We start from the raw sequence: 21,362 nt of genomic DNA, 5'->3' as shown, positions 1-21,362 counted from the left end.
TACAAGTAACCGCCAGAGTAACTTTCCCCAAGTAACTATCCCTCATAACCATAAGGATTACACAATAAAGTCCCCCAATGGAAAGACCCATGGCACAAAAATAGGACCTGGATAACCATATAGCCTCCACTGTCCAGCTTATGGTATAAGCGGCACCATCTGGAAAATCCACCGGCGGACAAAAAAGGGGGGGAAGTGGGGTAAAAGGCAGCGAGTGAATACTCACATGAAGAGCACAGAGGCCACGTCCCGGGACACCCCAACGCGCGTTTCGCTAATCACCGTTAGCTTTATCCAGGGGAAGTGTGGTGAGTATTGACACAGGACCTTTTAACAACGTCATAATTAGGTCATGTGACCATCAGCTGATCCACTCACCCGGCGCCGTGTATAGGCGGCTCATGCGCCGGTCCCTGGCGTCTACAAGCCCCAAACACCCAGCGATGCCCTGCCGGCAAGCAAGCGGGGACAGAACGTCCCCAGTCACATACCGACCCAGGCCGTGCCAGATGATCCGGGCTGGGAAGACCAGGCAAACAGCGCAGGCGCACAACAACAACGCCGGGCGCAGGCACAATATACAATGACAGAGTCACACACAGAATGAAACAGCAATAGAAAACAAATTAAAAATAACGGTAGATGGATCCTTTCAGGTCCCGATCTGCTGGATATACTATTATGGTTGTTTTCTCAGCAATTTCCAGTTATAATCTTCATCTACAGGAGGATCCGTCATCCCGAATGCATATACACCATTTATTTTTCATTCACAAATGAACGGAAACATAGTCACAAATGGCTGAATAAAAAAGAAACAAATAGAGTTAAAATCACAGAGAAACCCCCACAAAAAATAAAAATACAAAAGTGGAGGAGATGTACCAATGCTATTAGGATTATATGAAAGGGCCAAAATTAAGGGAATCGTTCAGGCCAGCAGACTTCATTGTACCCAACATAACAATCCATTTTAATTCTCGCTGAGCAAGAAATTTTTTCACATTGCCACCCCTAATCCCAGTATGGACTATCTCAATCCCCCTTGCCATAAATTCCGAGGGGTTACAATTATGTACTGCTCTAAAATGTCGGGGGATTGTTTTGAGATCAGAATCATTCTCCACTTTTTAATATCACGAACGTGCTCCCTCACACGTACCCGCAGTTCCCTTGAGGTTAAACCTATATAAATAAGGGAACACCCACAGGTAGCGTAATATATGACATTAACACTATTACAGGAGATATACTCCCTAATTGTGTAATTTTTGGAACCATTAGCAGAGGAGAACGAATCAGTACGGAAGACATTATTGCACGCCAAACAGTGCCCACATTTAAAGCATCCTCTCATCTGCCTAGTATATCCAAAGAGGTTTTCTTTCAGTGGCACATAATGGCTTTTAGTGAGTAAGTCCTTTAGATTTCTAGATCTCCGAGGGGTCATCTGTGGCCTATCGGTTAAGATGGATCTCAGGGAGGGCTCCATACCTAGAATGGGCCAATGTTTCTGAAGAATATCTCTCATACTGTCCCATTCATGGTTGTATTCAGAGATAAAACGTACTATTTAATTCTCCTTCTTTGGCCAATTCTTGGAATACAATAATTGATCACGTGTTGTACGTTTAGCCCTATTGTACCCATTCTTAATATTTCTCCTACTATAGCCTCGTTGTCTGAATCTTTGCCTCATATCCAACGCCTGCTTCTCAAATTAACGGTCCGTAGAGCAGATCCGCCGTATCCTCAAAAACTGGCCGACCGGGACGGCCCTCACCGTGGCTTGGCTATGTACAGATTTTGCATGTAACAACGCATTGACTGACGTAGTTTTGGGGTGGCAATGTAAAAAAAAATTGCTTGCTCAGCGAGAATTAAAATGGATTGTTATGTTGGGTACAATGAAGCCTGCTGGCCTGAACAATTCCCTTAATTTTGGCCCTTTCTTATAATGATAATCGCATTGGTACATCTAGTCCACTTTTGTATTTTTATTTTTTGTGGGGGTTTCTCTGTGATTTTAAATCTATTTGTTTCTTTTTTATTCAGCCATTTGTGACTATGTTTCCGTTCATTTGTGAATGAAAAATAAATGGTATATGGAATGGTATATGGAATGAATAAATGGCATTCGGAATGACGGATCCTCCTGTAGATGAAGATTATTATTATTATTATTATTATTTATTGTTATAGCGCCATTTATTCCATGGCGCTTTACATGTGAGGAGGGGTATACATAAAAACAAGTACAATAATCTTAAACAATACAAGTCATAACTGGTACAGGAGGAGAGAGGACCCTGCCCGCGAGGGCTCACAATCTTCAAGGGATGGGTGATAATACAGTAGGCGAGGGTAGAGCTGTTCGTGCAGCGGTTTGGTCGATCGGTGGTTACTGCAGGTTATAGGCTTGTCGGAAGAGGTGGGTCTTCAGGCTCTTTTTGAAGGTTTCGATGGTAGGTGAGAGTCTGATATGTTGTGGTAGAGAGTTCCAGAGTAGGGGTGATGCGCGAGAGAAATCTTGTATGCGATTGTGGGAAGAGGAGATAAGAGGGGAGTAAAGAAGGAGATCTTGTGAGGATCGGAGGTTGCGTGCAGGAAAGTACCGGGAGACGAGGTCACAGATGTATGGAGGAGACAGGTTGTGGATTGCTTTGTATGTCATGGTTAGGGTTTTGTAATGGAGTCTCTGGGCAATTGGGAGCCAGTGAAGGGATTGACAGAGGGGAGAAGCTGGGGAATAGCGGGGGGACAGGTGGATTAGTCGGGCAGCAGAGTTTAGAATAGATTGGAGGGGTGCGAGAGTGTTTGAGGGGAGGCCACAGAGCATGAGGTTGCAGTAGTCAAGGCGAGAGATGATGAGGGCATGGACTAGGGTTTTTGCAGATTCTTGGGTGAGGAATGAACGGATGCGTGAAATATTTTTGAGTTGAAGTCGGCAGGAAGTGGAAAGGGTTTGGATATGTGGTTTGAAGGAGAGATCAGCGTCAAGGATTACTCCGAGGCAGCGAGCTTGTGGGACTGGGGAGAGTGGGCAGTCATTTACTGTAATTGATAGGTTCGTAGGGGGGGTCACGTGAGATGGGGGAAAGATGATGAATTCTGTTTTGTCCATGTTGAGTTTCAGATATCTAGTGGAGAAGAAGGATGAAATAGTGGACAGACATTGAGGGATTCTGGTTAGTAGGGAGGTGATATCTGGTCCAGAGATGTAGATCTGTGTGTCATCAGCATAAAGATGATACTGAAAGCCATGAGATTCTATGAGCTGTCCCAGGCCAAAGGTGTAAATAGAGAACAGCAGGGGCCCAAGGACTGAACCTTGTGGGACTCCGACAGATAGGGGGCGAGGTGAGGAGGTGGTGTGTGAGTGGGAGACGCTGAATGTCCGGTCTGTTAGGTATGATGAGATCCAGGAGAGGGCCAAGTCTGTGATGCCGAGGGATGAGAGGGTCTGTAATAATAGGGAATGGTCCACTGTGTCAAAGGCAGCCGACAGGTCCAGGAGGAGGAGGACAGAGTAGTGTCGCTTGCTCTTGGCAGTTAAGAGGTCATTGGTGACCTTAGTAAGGGCAGTTTCAGTGGAGTGGTGTGACCGGAAGCCAGATTGTAAGCGGTCGAAGAGGGAGCAAGAAGAGAGATGGGAGGACAGTTCAAGGTAGACGTGTTGTTCCAGTAGCTTGGAGGCGTATGGGAGAAGTGATATAGGGCGATAGCTAGATACAGAGGATGGGTCAAGAGAGGGCTTTTTGAGGATAGGTGTGATGGAGGCATGTTTAAAGCTTGAGGGGAAATCACCAGTTGTTAGTGACAGGTTGAAGAGATGGGTTAGGGTTGGGATGAAGACTGTGGTGAGGTTTGGGATGAAGTGGGATGGGATCGGGTCGAGTGCACAGGTGGTGAGATGTGATCTTGAGAGTAGAGTGGAGAGTCGATATTCTGTAATGGTGGAGAAGTTGGTTTTGAAGGTGGAGGGCTGGGAAGTCGGGAGGAAGGGCTCTGGGGGTTGTTGACCAAAACTGTCCCTGATGTTATCAATTTTCTGCTTGAAAAATGAGGCAAAGTCTTCAGCTGAGATGAGTGGGGAGGGAGGAGGTGCTGGGGGGCGGAGGAGAGAATTGAAGGTGTTGAATAACTGTTTAGGGTTGTGAGACAGGGAGGATATGAGAGATGAGAAGTAGGTTTGTTTAGCTGTGGCGAGTGTGGTCTTGAAAGTAGTGAGGGACTGTTTGAATGCGATGAAGTGCTTGTTGGAGTGGGATCTTTTCCATCTGCGCTCAGCAGCCCTGGAAGCTCGCCTCAGCTCTTTGGTCAGGCTGGTGTGCCAGGGCTGTATTATGACTGGAAATTGCTGAGAAAATAACCATAACAATATATCCAGCAGATCGGGACCGGAAAGGATCCATCTACCGTTATTTTTAATTCATTTTCTATTGCTGTTTCATTCTGTGTGTGACTCTGTCATTGTATATTGTGCCTGCGCCCGGCGTTGTTGTGCGCCTGCGCTGTTTGCCTGGTCTTCCCGGCCCGGATCATCCGGCACGGCCTGGGTCAGTATGTGACTGGGGACGTTCTGTGCCCGCTCGCTTGCCGGCAGGGCATCGCCGGGTGTTTGGGGCTTGTGGACACCGGGGACCGGCGCATGCGCCGCCTATACACGGCGCCCGGTGAGTGGATCAGCTGATGGTCACATGACCTAATTATGACGTTGTTAAAAAATACTCAAAAATACTCACCACACTTCCCCTGGATAAAGCTAACGGTGATTAGTGAAACGCGCATCGGGGTGTCCCGAGACGTGGCCCTGTGCTCTTCATGTGAGTATTCACTCGCTGCCCTCTACCCCGCTTCCCCCCCTTTTTTGTCCGCCGGCGGATTTTCCAGATGGTGCCGCTTATACCATAAGCTGGACAGTGGAGGCTATATGGTTATCCAGGTCCTATTTTTGTGCCATGGGTCTTTCCATTGGGGGACTTTATTGTGTAATCCTTATGGTTATGGGGATAGTTACTTGGGGAAAGTTACTCTGGCGGTTACTTGTAGATAGCCTGACGCCACACTTCCCGGTTTATTGGTGTTTATCCTTATACATTGTCTATCCAGTTGTGGCCGAAAGTATTGACACCCCTGCAATTCTGTCAGATAATACTCAGTTTCTTCCTGAAAATGATTGCAAACACAAATTCTTTGGTATTATTATCTTCATTTAATTTGTCTTAAATGAAAAAACACAAAAGAGAATGAAGCAAAAAGCAAAACATTGATCATTTCACACAAAACTCCAAAAATGGGCCAGACAAAAGTATTGGCACGCTCAGCCTCATACTTGGTTGCACAACCTTTAGCCAAAATAACTGCGACCAACCGCTTCCGGTAACCATCAATGAGTTTCTTACAATGCTCTGCTGGAATTTTAGACCATTCTTCTTTGGCAAACTGCTCCAGGTCCCTGATATTTGAAGGATGCCTTTCCAAACTGTCATTTTTAGATCTCTCCACAGGTGTTCTATGGGATTCAGGTCTGGACTCATTGCTGGCCACCTTAGAAGTCTCCAGTGCTTTCTCTCAAACCATTTTCTAGTGCTTTTTGAAGTGTGTTTTGGGTCATTGTCCTGCTGGAAGACCCATGACCTCTGAGGGAGACCCAGCTTTCTCACACTGGGCCCTAGATTATGCTGCAAAATTTGTTGGTAGTCTTCAGACTTCATAATCCCATGCACACGGTCAAGCAGTCCAGTGCCAGAGGCAGCAAAGCAACCCCAAAACATCAGGGAACCTCCGCCATGTTTGACTGTAGGGACCATGTTCTTTTCTTTGAATGCCTCCTTTTTTTCTCCTGTAAACTCTATGTTGATGCCTTTGCCCAAAAAGTTCTACTTTTGTCTCATCTGACCAGAGAACATTCTTCCATAACGTTTTAGGCTTTTTCAGGTAAGTTTTGGCAAACTCCAGCCTGGCTTTTTTATGTCTCAGGGTAAGAAGTGGGGTCTTCCTGGGTCTCCTACCATACAGTCCCTTTTCATTCAGACGCCGACAGATAGTACGGGTTGACACTGTTGTACCCTCGGATTGCAGGGCAGCTTGAACTTGTTTGGATGTTAGTCGAGGTTCTTTATCCAACATCCGCACAATCTTGCGTTGAAATCTCTTGTCAATTTTTCTTTTCCGTCCACATCTAGGGAGGTTAGCCACAGTGCCATGGGCTTTAAACTTCTTGATGACACTGCACACGGTAGACACAGGAACATTAAGGTCTTTGGAGATGGACTTGTAGCCTTGAGATTGCTCATGCTTCCTCACAATTTGGTTTCTCAAGTCCTCAGACAGTTCTTTGGTCTTCTTTCTTTTCTCCATGCTCAATGTGGTACACACAAGGACACAGGACAGAGGTTGAGTCAACTTTAATCCATGTCAATTGGCTGCAAGTGTGATTTAGTTATTGTCAACACCTGTTAGGTGCCACAGGTAAGTTACAGGTGCTGTTAATTAAACAAATTAGAGAAGCATCACATGATTTTTCGAACAGTGCCAATATTTTTGTCCACCCTCTTTTTTATGTTTGGTGTGGAATTATATCCAATTTGGCTTTTGGACAATTCTTTTTGTGTTTTTTCTTTTAAGACAAATTAAATGAAGATAATATTACCAAAGAATTTGTGTTTTCAATCATTTTCAGGAAGAAACTGAGTATTATTTGACAGAATTGCAGGGGTGTCAATACTTTTGGCCACAACTGTATGTGCTAGATTTTATCTTTTGTATGTAGCAATAAAGATCATTGATTTTATGGAAAACTCCTGTGGTTCTCTGGTTTCCTACTATTTGCAGTGGAGTAGCTAGTACAATTATAGGGTGTGTGTACACCCGGTATCAGTTAATATGAGTCTGGGGGTTGTTATACTAGCTGTAGTTTTACTGTATGCGGCAGATGAAATGTCGGGTTTTCAAGGACATGGGTATGTAAAAATCAGAAGGCACACACATGGTCCGAGTGCCGTGTGATTTTTTTAACACACCCATTGACTTGAATTGTCGAGTCTCATCAGAGATATAAGGAGATTCGCAGCATACTGAAATTTTTTTCTCAGTCTGATTTCAGCTGATAAAAAAATCACTTATGAGCAGGAACTCATAGATTTACATTGGTCAGAGTGCAGTCTGATTTTTTTATCGGATTGCACTTCTTTGTTTTCCTCACAGATAAGAATGAGCCCTAAAGGGCCCGTCACACTAAGCGAGATCGCTAAAGCGTCACCGATTTTGTGACGCAGCAGCGATATTGCTAGCGATATCGCTATGTGTGATACTTACCTCCGACCGGCTCCCACGCTGATTATCGCTGATCGCGTGAGAACGTCCTGGGCCGTTTCTCGTCGTCAGCTTCCTGCTGGGCTTCCTGCTGTGGCAACGAGCGACGCGTGGACGCGGGCGGGAGGACGTCTTCATCGCCTCATCTGACAGGTAAGTAACGACCGCCGACCGCTGCTGCATTGCTAGTGAGATCTGTCTGTTTGGCAGCTCACTTGTGACCATTTAGCGATGCACCAGCGATCCTGACTGGGTCGAATCGTGGTCGGGATCACTGGTGCATCGCTAAATGTGACGGTACCTTTAGTCTGCGTGTTGTTGGATTTGTTTAGGTAACTATGTGTTAAAGATTGGGATTAATACACAGAATATAAAGTGTACAATTCTGATAACAAAGATTTGTGTATCATATTATGTACACATATTGTTTGTATGAACAGTTTCTCCTAGATAGATAATATAGTATAATAAAGTTCTACTCAAATGTTTTACTTTCCTTTCTCAAAAACGCTTAAAACCTTGCATATAAGCAAATTCCTTATCTGCACCTATATGATCAGGATTTACTTATAAAATATGAATCTTAAAGGGATTTTCTGGGCTGAGAAAAAAAGTTTGTGTCACTCTATGTGAGTGTAGACTGCTGAGTCGCTTACAAGGGTGGTCCGACATACAAAGTAAGGGCTCATACTCATTAGCATACAAATCGGACAAGTTCAATTCAATAAAAAATTGGATTGCACTCTGACTAATGCTATTCTATGATTCCTTGCTCATCTGTGATTTTTTTTCTCAGCTCGGATCGGACAGAGAAAAAAATTGCAGTATGCTGCGAGTGGCTGTATATATCGGACAAGACTTACTAATGCAAGTCAATGGATGCGAGAAAAAAAAAAATCACACGACACGAGAACCATGAGGGTGCCGTCCAATTTTTACACACCCATCTCATAAGAAACCCGATATTTCATCAGCCGAGTACAGTAAATTAACAACATGAACCGTCAGAATAGATAGATAGATAGATAGATAGATAGATGTCAGTGAGATATATAATCAGCACAGTGTGTGTATAGTTTTCTGTACATGTGTTTAGCTAATAAATAAAAGAAGAAAATGGCTTGGGGTCCCCCTTATTTTTATTAATCGCTGAGGAAAAGCTGGTCTTCATAGTCTGAGAAATTTCTCACTCTGCGAGCAGTGACATCAGGAGATGACCACAGTTCATAGCCGATGAATTCCGGTCACCTTATAGATGTCTCAGGCTACTGTTAGTGTGTTTCCACTGGTGTTCTGAGTGGTCAAACTACTCACCATCCAGATGTAGCCAAGTTGGAAATGATCGTGGGATGTGGGATGGATTTACAGCGGACCCCTTTTTGAGATATTTCATTTGTTAAAGTTAATAATAATGTAATAGAGAGCCGGGAAGTGCTTTGTACAAATAAAGGACTATTTTATGTGTGTTTTTTGCTTTAAACTTACTCGGTTAGTAATGGGAGTATCTTATAGACGCCTCTCCATTACTAACCCCTAATCTTGATGTCAACTGCCATTACAAAGCTGCCATCAACCCCAAAACCATTATCCCGGCTGCCAACGCACCAAGGCAAGGGGGAAGAGCTGAGTTTAAGTGCCAGAATTGGTGCATCTATTAGATGCCACATTTATGGGGCGACTGAGGGCTGATGTTATTAGTCTGGGAGGGGGTCAATATCCATGTCCCCTTCCCAGGCTATTAATATCAGGCTGCAGCTGTCTGCTTAGCCTTTGCTTGTTATTAAAAAATAGGGGGAACCTCATATCATTTTTTGGGGGTACCCCATTTAAATTACCAGTAAAGGCTAAGTAGACAGCTGTGAGCTGATATTAATAGCCTGGGAAGCTCCATTTGTATTGCCCCCTTCCCAGACTATCATGACCCGCTTTCACCCATCTGCTTTCCCTCAGCTGGTTAATAAAAATAAGGGAGACCCCATGCCATTTTTTTCTATTTATTTCTAAGCTATATAGTATAGAAAACTACATGCAAAGCATTGATTATATGTCTCACTGCTATATTTCTATCTATATCTGTATGCAAGATTGTTTTATTAGTTTAAAAACTAACTTTAAATGACAGAGAATTACTGAATGTAAAAGCTGATGTTGAAAACGCATTGCATACGGAATGCATACACATGTCATACAGATGGTATGTGAAAAAAATCGCATTGTACTCAAATGATACTCGTCATACTTTTCAGGAACAACATCGGAGCAATTATATTTATGCAGATGAGTGCGAGCTCTAATTTTCATCCTATATCCTTATTTATTTAGTTCCATACCCTAAACTAATGTCTTATATATTTCAATTAAAAACTGCTTTGCTTTCTTTTTTTCACTACTTCCTTTTTTGAAGACGTTTCATTTGAGAATCCCAGTGCATGCTGGGATACTCAAATGAAGCATAATCAGGGAGCAGAGGCTCCGGTCACTCCCCTGTGGCTGCAGTCACTCGCTTGCAGCTGCAGCAGCCCCCTCCCTGAATCAGATAACCTATATAAAAGTGTTTTAATATGTGCCATATTAATTTCATTTGGTACATATTTTTTTAAAGATCAAGCAAAGGTTGGCTATGAAAGGGAGGAAAACTAAATAAAAAAGATTCTACTTCTCTATTCTCTATTCTGGTCCTAGACTTGGCTTCAAAAACTGCATTAAAATAGCGAGACCATCGGATGCGAGATGCTAATGACCCTCGACTCCTGCTCTGCTGATTCTCTCACAAAGACCTGATCAGAGCACAGCTGCAGGGGAGGCGGAGAAAGTAATTTCTCTATCTCCTCCGCTGCTGGCGTCAGTGTATATCGCACCACACTCGGATGACATCCGAGTGATGTGCGTTGTGTCACTCGCACCCATAGACTTATATTGGTGCGAGCGAGCCGAGACTCGTCTGAGTCTCGGTGCCAATCGCAGTTTGCTGCAATTGTTCTCGCTTACCGATTCGGCATGAGAAAATAATCGCAGATGTGATCTACCCCGTAGATTAACACTGGGCCGAGTGCTATGCAATGTTTTATCGCATAACACACGTCCGTATTCTACGGTTGTGTGACTCCTGCCTAAATCATCTTACCAACAGCTGGTGCTGGATTTTCTTTCTTTGCAATCATTCACGTCCAAGGAACAAACGCTTCCTTTGCTCCAGATCTTCAAACAGTGCACAGTGCATGCGGGTGAGCTGGATTCTATCTTACCCTCATACTGAGACTGAGTTTAGCAAAATCTCAGTTAATTCAGAGTAAAGCTCTCTGTACAGCCTACCTACATATTAAGGCCAGGGTCACACTAAACATACGGAAAATCAGTCCAAGTCTCCCTGCCGAGAGTCACACGAATGTTCTCCGTATGGTCATCCATGTTTAATGCGTTTGCAATGCACTGATGCGATTTTCTCGCACCTATGTATCCTTATGGCATCTGTATGACATCAGTAAGGCTTTACATTTCTCACTGATTTTCCCCACTGAATTTAATGGCTCAGTAGGTTGAAATGAGGAATATATGTGCATATTTGTCGCAAGCTACATGGATTGTCCGTGTGGCGTCCGAGTTTCTCACACTCATAGACTTGCATTGGCGAGTCTCGGATGATATACACAGACAATCGCAGCATGCCGGGATCTTAAACGCACGCTGAATACGCCTGAGAAAAAATACGGTGGTGTGAGCTGCTCCATAGATTAACACTGGGCTGAGTGCTATGCAATGTTTTCTCTCATAGCGCTCGCCCGCATTCTACGGTAGTGTGACTCAGGCCTAACTTTGATAGTCAAGCGACCTGTCCACCCCTGGTGAAATCTTTGTCAAGTGTTGAATCCTTTTGGTATTTAATGCACACACTGTTAATATTTAGCTCTGCTTGCTGGTTCCAGCCATTGACACATGACTGCAAGTATGTTATTTCTATACTCGTGGTCATGTGCCAACTAGAATCTCAGACCCGTCCCTTAATAGAACATTTTGATAAGCGGCTGAGACCCTAGTCGGCAAATCGCATACTTGCAGTCATCTAATGACCTAAAAGAGTTTGCATTACACACCATAAAGATCCAGCAAGCTGCAGTGCCTGCCGGAGTGATCACCAGGGGTGGACAACTGTTTTACCTGGCAGTTGGCTTTTACCATACTGTGGTCCATCCCAATATATAGACTAAAGTCATAAAAAATGTCTTCTCAGTCTGATGAATAATCTTCCACCAAAGGCAGAAAATATGCAACAAAAAAGAAATGTCCAAAACACGTTAACTAGAAAGTCGAGGACTCTTCCGGCATTTGTTCTCATAAAGATTCTCTTGGCTCTGACATGGAAGACGAAAAGCTTTGTCTGTACTTCTCTGCAGCACTTATCACCGGCGAGTATTCAGGGCAGGGTAGTCCTCAGGGAGTGTGTAGAGTACTTTCTAACACAAAAAGGACAAGGTCACAGCAGAATCCCAGCAGTTGGTTCTAACAATTACAAATATGCCAGAGATTTCTTGCCAAGAGTGGGTAGTGTAGCCGAGGTCTATAGAAAATGACATTCCTGTTGACTAAACACTATTGTTTTAGTACATAATGTTGCTTGGTAGAGATAAGCAGCTTCCTGATTCAGTGCTGTCAGTAGGGCGCATTATTAGGAACTGTGCATTGTGTCTGCTTCTTACTGCGCTGATACTTTGTCAAGAGTAATGTTATATTTTTCACAAAGAAAATTATATACTGCCAATAAGCCCACCCTAGTAATCCGCTAATGAGCATATGCGGCTAATAATCCATTTCTTAAGACTAAGGGCTACCCTCTCTATGTTCCCCTGTGGCTATAAGTACCTGTATGCAAACTAGTTTTTATAACAGATAAATGAGGAGCTAAGGAAACAGCATACATTGATCATAATGTACAATGAGAACGAGCTCTGCTATTTGTCTAAAAATTCATAATTGTAGTTCACTCTCTGATTTGGGATTCATAAAATCGTACAGTCTTAATAACCCAGATGGCTGTCGGAGGAACAATGCTTCAGCCTATTGTCCAATCAACAGCTATCTCAGGCTACTCTCCCTTATACATACATAGTAACATAGTTTTGAAGGCTGAAGGAAGACCTTATGTCCATCTAGTTCAGCCAATTTTTAGTGCAGCTGTTCTGCATTGTTGATCCTGGGGAAGGCAAAAAACCCACAGATTAGAAGCCAATTTTCTTCATAGGGAAAAAAATTCCTTCCCCTAAGCTGGGTCAATCATCTACATATAATATTATGTTATTCGTAACCTTCTGTGCTGTTACTCACAAGAAAAGCATTCATTCAGGTTAGCACCTCTGTGTTCTCTGAGCTGAACAGCGTCTTATCTCTGGGAGCATACTGCAATCGGCAGTCCAATATTGGACATGCTGATCAACATCTCCTCCCCATCAGTGAGCTGGTGCCCGCACACTCATTAGACCATTATCTGAACCCGTTGATATCAGACGGCTCGGTCAATGTTGGTATCAGTTCTTGAAACACCCAGACGTTAGTACCAATGAGATAATTCGCAACAGCCTGGTGCTTCTGTAACATGGTACGAGGTGACAGCCATGTACGAGGTACTCATCTCTTACACCCTGGCATGCTACATGAAAATGGGGGTCCTGGCTGGGTATGTGGACTTGTGCTGAGAGGGCGAGAGCACTATGCCCGTGCAGGCTGCATGTAACCGATGATGCTAGTTGGCCAGGACCAGATGTTTCACAGTTCAATGAAATATTTAGGCTTACTGTGCGCTGCTGAGACCAGGATAAAATTCACCACATAAGGAACTTTTTAAATCTTTATTCCCAACGCGTTTCAAAGTGAAAAACCACTTCTTCAGGGGATGACATATTGTGTGAATTGTTTGACCACCATTCAAAAATAAACTTTTTACCAAACAGGAACTTGTTAGGGATTATGTACAGTAGATAGCAAATACACATCTTTATGAATATTTCCTTCACAATAGGGGGCATTTCTCTTTTCTCACTTATTCTCTATCTATTCACTTCACCACAACCCAGCTCAGTACTCTCATCCAGTTTGGAAGTGTCCTATGCTCGACCCATGGTTTTGTTTCCTTTTCCCCTTTGGGGAGCTACTTTGCCAGTATGGCCAATACTTACCTATTCTGTCTGACGCTCTGGAACTCCTGCCCAGGGCACTCTCTTCGTCTTACGTACTCTGTCCCATTTAGGCCCGTTACCGCTCTGAGTTATAAACTCTAGACCTTACTGCTAGACATCCTCTCCCAGGACCCATCTCCAATAAATCACTCAGTAACTCTTCCTCGTTTCTGATCCAGATCACACTATCTCTTTCTGCCCGTGTCCTCTCACTAATAGGAACACCCATGAAATGCGGCACTTCTCACACAAAACCTTAGGTCTGTTCTCTATGCACTCTCTGTTCCTTCAGCTTAGCCCATCCCACTCTTGCCTAATCCTGCCATTAATTCTATCTCTCCCTACTGTCAAACAATTCACACAATACTAACATCAGTAATGCACATCACATTTCCCATTACACAATACAACCATTCACATGTTCATGTTTTTCAAGAGGGAATGTGAGCAGAATGTCCATCTCCTTACATTACCTCTTCTTAAATAAATGGTCGTCCTCTCCCATCCAGGACCTGTAAGACAAAAACATGACTCGTCATCACTCAACCAATGCTGAAACAATGTTAAGTCCCCTTCTGCTCATAGACCAAAACTGGCCTAGTCCTCCTTGGTGAGGACCTCACAACCACAACTGCCCAAGTCCTTGTTATCCTGGCACCAGTCCCTCGGGTTAACATTATCCCCTCTTCTTATGGGCCTTCAAGCCACACAACATGGCACAATTTATCCCTGTAAGGGTAGCCCTTCACGTTAAGGACCAGTCCATTACCTCCCATCAGTCCATAGGACAAGGACACAGTCAATTTAATTCACATACGTATACGAGACAGGAACACACATAGTCCCTTAAGGACAACATCTATAACTAGTAGGGGAAGGACATACTTGGACCATACACAGACTTTAAGAAGAGGGAGTCCCAGATATATTTGGGTGCTAGACTCAATGAACCGTAGCCTTCAGGAATCTGGAACTTTACCATTTATCAGGTGAAAAAAGCACAACAGGTCCTGTTTCAGTCTCCAACTCCATTTTCCTTCACCAGCCTTTTTCTTTGAGAACACTGAGACAATTCCTCTCTTTTCCTTGTACTTTTCCCGCCTCTTTTTTCCTACCCCGTGGTAGGGGGTTGCCGCTCAGGGGTGAAGACCACTTGCTTGGTTGGGGCCGCCTTCTCTATCTCTTCTGCCTGATTTCTTAAGTCACACCTTTCTGGGCAGGCATTTTCCTTCCACTTCATCTTACCACAGTTACCACTCCTAGCTGTAGGCTGGCACTTCCAGTTCCGATATTCCTTCCAGTAGGAGTAACCTTTGGAGGGCTGGACAACTCTTAACAACCTTTTGTTCCTTCTACGTGAACAATGGCTGGGACCTTTTTGTTGTTCTGCTCCACTAACTGCCATTATGAAGTTCATACTCGGAGCTAAATTAGACTGTGTAACGGTCACATTCTTCCTTGTGACTAGAGTCTTCCCTGCATCGTTCTGTTCTACCGTCTGCAAGAGGTTCCAGCATGTTAAATGAAAAATGGGGTCCTTGCTGGGTGTGCATACTTGTGCTGTGAAGGCGTTATGCCCATGCAGGCCTCGTGTATCTGATGACGCTAGTTTGCCAGGACCAGATGTTTCACAATTCAATGACTCCTGCCCGGGCACTCTCTTTTCATCTTATATACTGTCATGATTCAGGTCGGGGTTTGTGTACTGCTCTTCTTTCCCCGGCCTGGTCATGTGAGGGTTAACCTTCCCTGCATCTCTCTGGTATGGGGGTGGCTATTTCTCGGCGCTACCGTCGATAGTTCTTGTCAGTGATAGTTCCGGTCTTTGGCTAGAGTGGCTGACCCAGTGTATGTCCTCTGCTTCCTGACTACCCGTGTTAGTTTTGCCTTGTTCCCTATCTCCTACTTAGCATGTGTCCGTGTGCCTATTCCCCGCAGTGTATGTCCCGGTTTGTGCTTTGACCTGCCCCGCTATCTTCCGTGTCTGCTTTTTCTGGTCCTGTCCGTCTCCTACCTTCTGGCGTGTTTCTGACTGTGCTCCCGTCTCACAACTTTTATACAGCGCTCCTGATCGGCTTTTTTACCTTTTGGCTTGCCTCAGACTCTGCTTGTCTTCCTCTCTGGTACTGCATTCTCGGCTGTTAACGACTCAGCGTGTTCAACCTCTCTACTGCCACCTAACGGTGTTGGCTTCGCTACCACAGGTCCTTGCTTACGTTGAGCTTCTGTTCTCCTCACTTCCTCACCCTCTGGTGCTTGAACCTGGAGTAAAGTCCCAGGTACTCACGACACATACTTTGTCCCATTTAGGCCCTTTACCTCTGTGACTTATAAACTCTAGGCCGTACTGCTAGGTGTACTTTTCCAGGACCCATCTCTGGTAAATCACTCTGTCTCTGTCACTCTTCTTCATTTCTGCACCAGATAACACTATCTCTTTCTCCTGGTCTCCTCTCGCTAATTGAGACACCCATAAAATGCAGCACAGCTAGCATCAGACCCTAGGTCAGTTTTCTATGCACACCATGCCCTTTCTGCCCTCCTTACAGGAAACTGTCTCTGTTCCTTAAGATTAGCCCCTTCCATTTTGGGATAGTCATAACCATTAACTCTAGCTCTCCTTACTGTCTATCAGTTCACAATACTAACATCATTAACACACATTACATTTCACATTACACAATACAACCATTCACATGTTCTTCGAGGGAGAACATGGACAGAATGTCCATCTTGTTACTCATTACCAGTTGTGCTAGTCTGGTGGCCAGATCACAACTCTTCATGGAATATTTTGATCCAGCCCCAGACTAGCGCCTAGGAGTATAACGATGAAAAATAAGTTTTGCATTAGCTTTGCCATTCAATGTGATCTGATGCAGCAGATATATGTGAACCTGGCCTAAGAAAGTCTACGCTAAACCTCCTTCATAACATTGAGATTATTCCCAATGCTCCATTATGCAGGTATATAGCAGCTTATGTTTATCCGTATTAATATTGAAGACATTATAAATATGTTTTCTATGTTCCCCTTCCCTAGTGATTCTGTCAGGATCAGAGTATGAAAAGCTGCAGCTGAGCTTAGGAGATTCCCACCAGTGACCAACACCATTGACCTTGATGGGAAGGTGCAGGTTTGACTCTGAGATTTTTAAATAAGAGGCTTATAATAGCACAAGAAATTGTTAATTAAATCAGGACCATGAAAGAACAGAGGTCTGATTGTCTTTCTCTGAGAAGCAGCTTCCATGACTTGCCGAGCTGATGAGAGAAAAGGGAATGGGATTGTAGGAGGGGAATGGTGACGGAATGTCATTAGTGGCTGCCTGCAGCTATTCATGGGAACTCCACATTTTGGATTCAGAGACATTCATGTTTGGGTTCTCAGAGTTCACTGATCACCTCTTCAAAGTACAATGCACTACGTGAAAAGAGGGAATCTCACAGAAGACTTTACTGAAAGTCACATACATATTTCAGTAGCATTTGTGTGAATTGTATTTTGCTGACACCTATGTGTTGGTGATTAAAGCCAGAGCTTTACTTTATTGATTTCTCCTGCAACAGCTTATAAAAAAAAAAGTTAGGACTCATGTCAGCTCTGTGTTTTTTTACAGAGAGCATACGTGAAAACCACAGTGAGAGTCCTGTGATATACCTGTGATAGTCTATGGGGCTGCTCATTTGTTAGTGATTTTTTTGGGGGAACATATCTGATTTTGATCCATGTATCTGATCAAGCTCTGCAATGAAAGTCTATGGTTGTCCAAAAAAGTTGGAAAATTTACTGATGAAATTCTGTTCCAACTCTGATGACACTCTGATCAAGATCACTGTTTTTCTCATATATCAAAAAAAGTGATGTCTGAATGAGGCCTCACTCTGATTATAATTGCTCATTCACAAGTCAGATTTTTCTTCATATTAGAAAAACGAACTGATTATCCTGATCAGACTTTAGGGTGGTTTCACACGTCCTGATATTTCCGGTACCGTAAAAACTGATACCGGAGATATCAGTCTCCGTGTGTGTAGTACATGCGGCACACGTGTGGCATCCGTGTGCCACCCGTGTGCTGCATCAGGACCACATGGACGGCCGCCGGGGAAGAGCACTACTGTAAGTGCTGTCAACCGGCAGCTGGTGCTGAACTAGGCTTTCATTCATTCTCCCCTGCTCTCCGGGAGAACAGGGGAGAATAACGACAGGCACTTCAGTACCAGACGCCGGGAAACAGCGGCTTACAGTAGCGCTACTTCCCTGGCGGCCGTCCATGCACACGGAGGACAGTGTGCACTGTCCTCTATGTGCACATGTGCAGCACGTGTGAAAACGGACATGTCTGCGTGTTTTGCACACGGACACACGGCCCATGAAAAAACACTGACATGTACATAGACCCATTCATTTGAATGGGTCTACGTGTGTCAGTGTCTCCAGTACATCAGAAACCTGTCACCACATGTACCGGAGACATTGAAGTGTGAAAGGGGACGTAAACAAAGTTTGACAAGAATGTGGTCCTAGGGTCATCTGTTTTTTTCTTGTACATGGAGAATTAAAAAAAAAAAAACTTTCTATGCCATCTCCAAATTGAACTGTTCTTGGATGTCTTCTGAGTGCAATTCAATTTTTTTCACGGACCCATTTACTTGCATTGCCAATATTAAGCCAATTTTAAGCCGACTCTCAGATCAAAATCGGTCATGTCTCCATTGTTTCTGTGCACCGCCCAGTCCGCGGAAAAAATGAGACATGTGCACATGAAGCGATGGCTGGGGGACCACCACAATGCAGGGAGACTACGGTACACAAGATGAGGTGCAAACAACAAAGGGTTAATTTATTTACAGGCAAGGAGTGCAGTGTTAGGAAAGTGTAAACAGGGCTATGCAATGACATAAAACAATTTACAAAAGTGATATTATCTAGCTGGGCCGTACAAATGGCACGGAGCACCAGCTATTACAGATCAGTGTATTCTTTCAAAAGGCAAAACAATACAATAAAGTACAGTATGCTGCTACTCTAACTGTAGCCTGACTGGCCTCTGCTACTTCGGTCGCACGGCTACCATGCTCTGTCTATTGCAGCCTATCCTAAGCCCTAAACATGTGCGCACACGGGGTTAACAATCACGGTAAAGTTGGTGTCTCAGTTTCTTCCTGGGGGCCCCCTGCAAGATGATGCGATGTCCTCCCTGGAAGCTCTGTGCAATGTGGTCTTGTCCTTGTGTGACGATTCCGAACCTGTTCCTAGAAACGGTGAACTCCCTCTTCTGAATTCCATCCTTGCAGATCTTCGTGGCTCCTCGCAGTAACACAGGAAAACCACCTTCGTTATCCCCAGAAGGGTATACACAATCCCACACATTCAGTCAGTTCTAAGCTGCACGTTTTACTCCTCACATCAGTCTCCTGCAGACTCCCAGCTGCAAGCACTCACTGGGAAAACAGCCCCTCCCCTCTCCATAGCTGGAAGAGCAAACCAAAGCAGTCTTCTGAAGGGTAGAATCGAATGTACCATTGCATCAGCCAAGGGGGTGCTGTCTCTTAATGGTGCAGCGTGTCTCTGCTGTCCATAGCAATGTCAGCCCCTTACACACAGCCCAATATAATATCATAGGTACGAGTGGCTTCCACAAAAACCATGGACAGCATTCGTATGCAAAACTCGGACATGTGAATGAGCCCTAACTGTTATGAATGGGTCACCGAGGAGGATAGCAGGCCCAGGCAAAGCCATAGAAAACCACAGAGGTTGGTAACTAAGCGGATTGCAGATCCCTGATCCTGTCCACACAACTAGCAGTAGCCGTGGAGCGTACCTACGATGATCCTAGATGCCTTGGCACAGCCTGAGAGCTAACTAAGTCTAAAGCAAGAAAGGGGAAATCTAAACTGCCCCGGAGCAGACCCCAAAGGAATAGATAGCCCCCAAACATATATTGTCGGTGAGACAAGATGAAAACACAAATGCAGGCAGAAAAATAGACTGAGCAAACAATGGGGCCCACACTGACTAGACAGGACAAGAAAGGAAAGACACTGTCTACAATCACGCAAAAAACCCTGCAAAAAGTCCAACATGTCTGATGCACAAAAACACTGAAGTCGCCTGACTTCGCCCCCACTATATCAGCACTCTGGTATATTCTGAAAGCAAAGCAAAAAGAGACCAATTTAACAGGGGACAAAACAAACTGGCACATGCAGTAACATATGGGCGGTGATTCAGCACAGCCCCAGCCGGAGCTGGCTGACCCGCACAAAGCAGAGAAAGACAAAACCAGATCAAATGCAAACAGAATAGCAAATGAACCACTTAGCTGAACCATGCAGGGAAAGAGCAGGAGAAATCAGACCTCAGAAGGCACAGGAAGAAAATCACCAGCAGGGATAGAGGGAGTCAGCTGTCTTAAATCCCAATCAGAAACCCCAGATCTCCAATCCTCTTCCTCATCATCAGGTGGCAAGCCTCTGTCAATCAGATCAGCTTCACTACCTCCAGTAACCACCATAGGGAGCCCAGAAAGAGAACTCTCAATCTGAGCAGCTCCACTACCTTTAGTAATCACCAGAGGGAAGCCAGAGAGAGAATTCACAACACCTAACAGTATGCGAAGTATTTAGGGTGCAAACCTGAGCCTCACTTTAGATATGGGATAACATTACAAAAATACATTTGGGTGTTTAGTTTCTATGAAGGCTTTTGCAGAGTTTGCTCAGTTTTCAAACCGGACATAGTTTTACAGCTGTACAATCTAGTTTTATCACATTTTAGAATTTCTAAAAAAGGCTAACAAGCCTGTATTAAAAATCAGTGCTTTTAATGCAATTTACGTCCTAGCCCTGCCAAGTCCTTAACCATCATTTCGTAAACATTTTACATTATTTGTGTAGAAGAAGGGAAATTAGGTTATGAGTTCCATTGGGGATGGAGACTGATGTAAAGGATGACAAAGCAGTGCTGTGGAATATAACGGTGGTATATGAGCAACAGTAAATAAAAATAACAGAATAATATTCCTCACTGTGTCATATACAGCTCTGGACTAGAGGAACAATTGTGGATTAGTGTTGTATTCATATGCAGGGGACAGATCCTAAGGAGATCGGATCATTTATTGAATAGTTAAATTTAATAAAGCAAAGAAAATAATTAAATGATAAATCATTGGGAATGACGACTATTCCTGATGACTTTTTCATACTGCATCCATTGTTCGTTGCCTGACATCTATTTGTATACCATTGTAGTTTTCCTCGCACACCTACATTCCCATAAGTCTATATTCTGCCATTGATAGCTTTGTCTGTTAGATAAATGAGTGTATAAATAATCAGTTTGGCAGTCACAGTAGATTAGATATGAAGGGTCATATTTCTGCTGTGCCAGGAATACCTTTTCTGTTGGCTCAGCCTCCGGAAATCCCTTTCTTTAGCCAACAAATGTTTCGGTTCCTCGTGGTACATTTGGGAACTACAAACAAAGAATACCTGGCAGCCCTAGGAGCAGGGGAATTCATCATACTTGACAGGTTTCCCTCGCTTCCCTTTGATTATGTAAATTTCGTCTGGTGTCTTTGTGCAGTGTAATTGATGACTCCATCTTTGGTATTATGGCCGTGATGGACAACAGGTTACCGAGTATGTTAATCTTTGTTAATTGTGATGAGAATAACTGCAGGGCCTCCGTTCTTATGTTGGGCAGATTATATGTTAAAAGTAAAGTTTAATGTAACCCCCTTTTTTTCGCATTCCATGTCACAATGTAACGCAGCCCTTTGATGTGAAGCCACAAGAGTGCAGCTCGGCACGCCACATTATACAGCTCGGAGCAGCCTGTTCTCTGCAAATTCACAACATCTTTTT

General features: G+C 44.0%; 1 protein-coding gene across 3 annotated transcripts in view; it reads left to right on the top strand.

Annotated features, from left to right (window-relative positions):
- The window catches only part of FRMD4A (FERM domain containing 4A), a 598,990-nt gene that overhangs the window by 457,449 nt on the left and 120,179 nt on the right, over nucleotides 1-21,362 (top strand). The gene's annotated exons all lie outside the window — the stretch shown is intronic.

This window comes from Dendrobates tinctorius, unplaced genomic scaffold, assembly GCF_039654945.1.
Source record: "Dendrobates tinctorius isolate UK_male_01 unplaced genomic scaffold, ASM3965494v1 ptg000174l, whole genome shotgun sequence".
In the NCBI taxonomy this organism is placed as follows: Eukaryota; Metazoa; Chordata; class Amphibia; order Anura; family Dendrobatidae; genus Dendrobates; species Dendrobates tinctorius.
The sequence above is the reverse complement of the archived record's forward strand: the minus strand, read 5'-3'. Positions and strand labels throughout refer to the sequence as shown.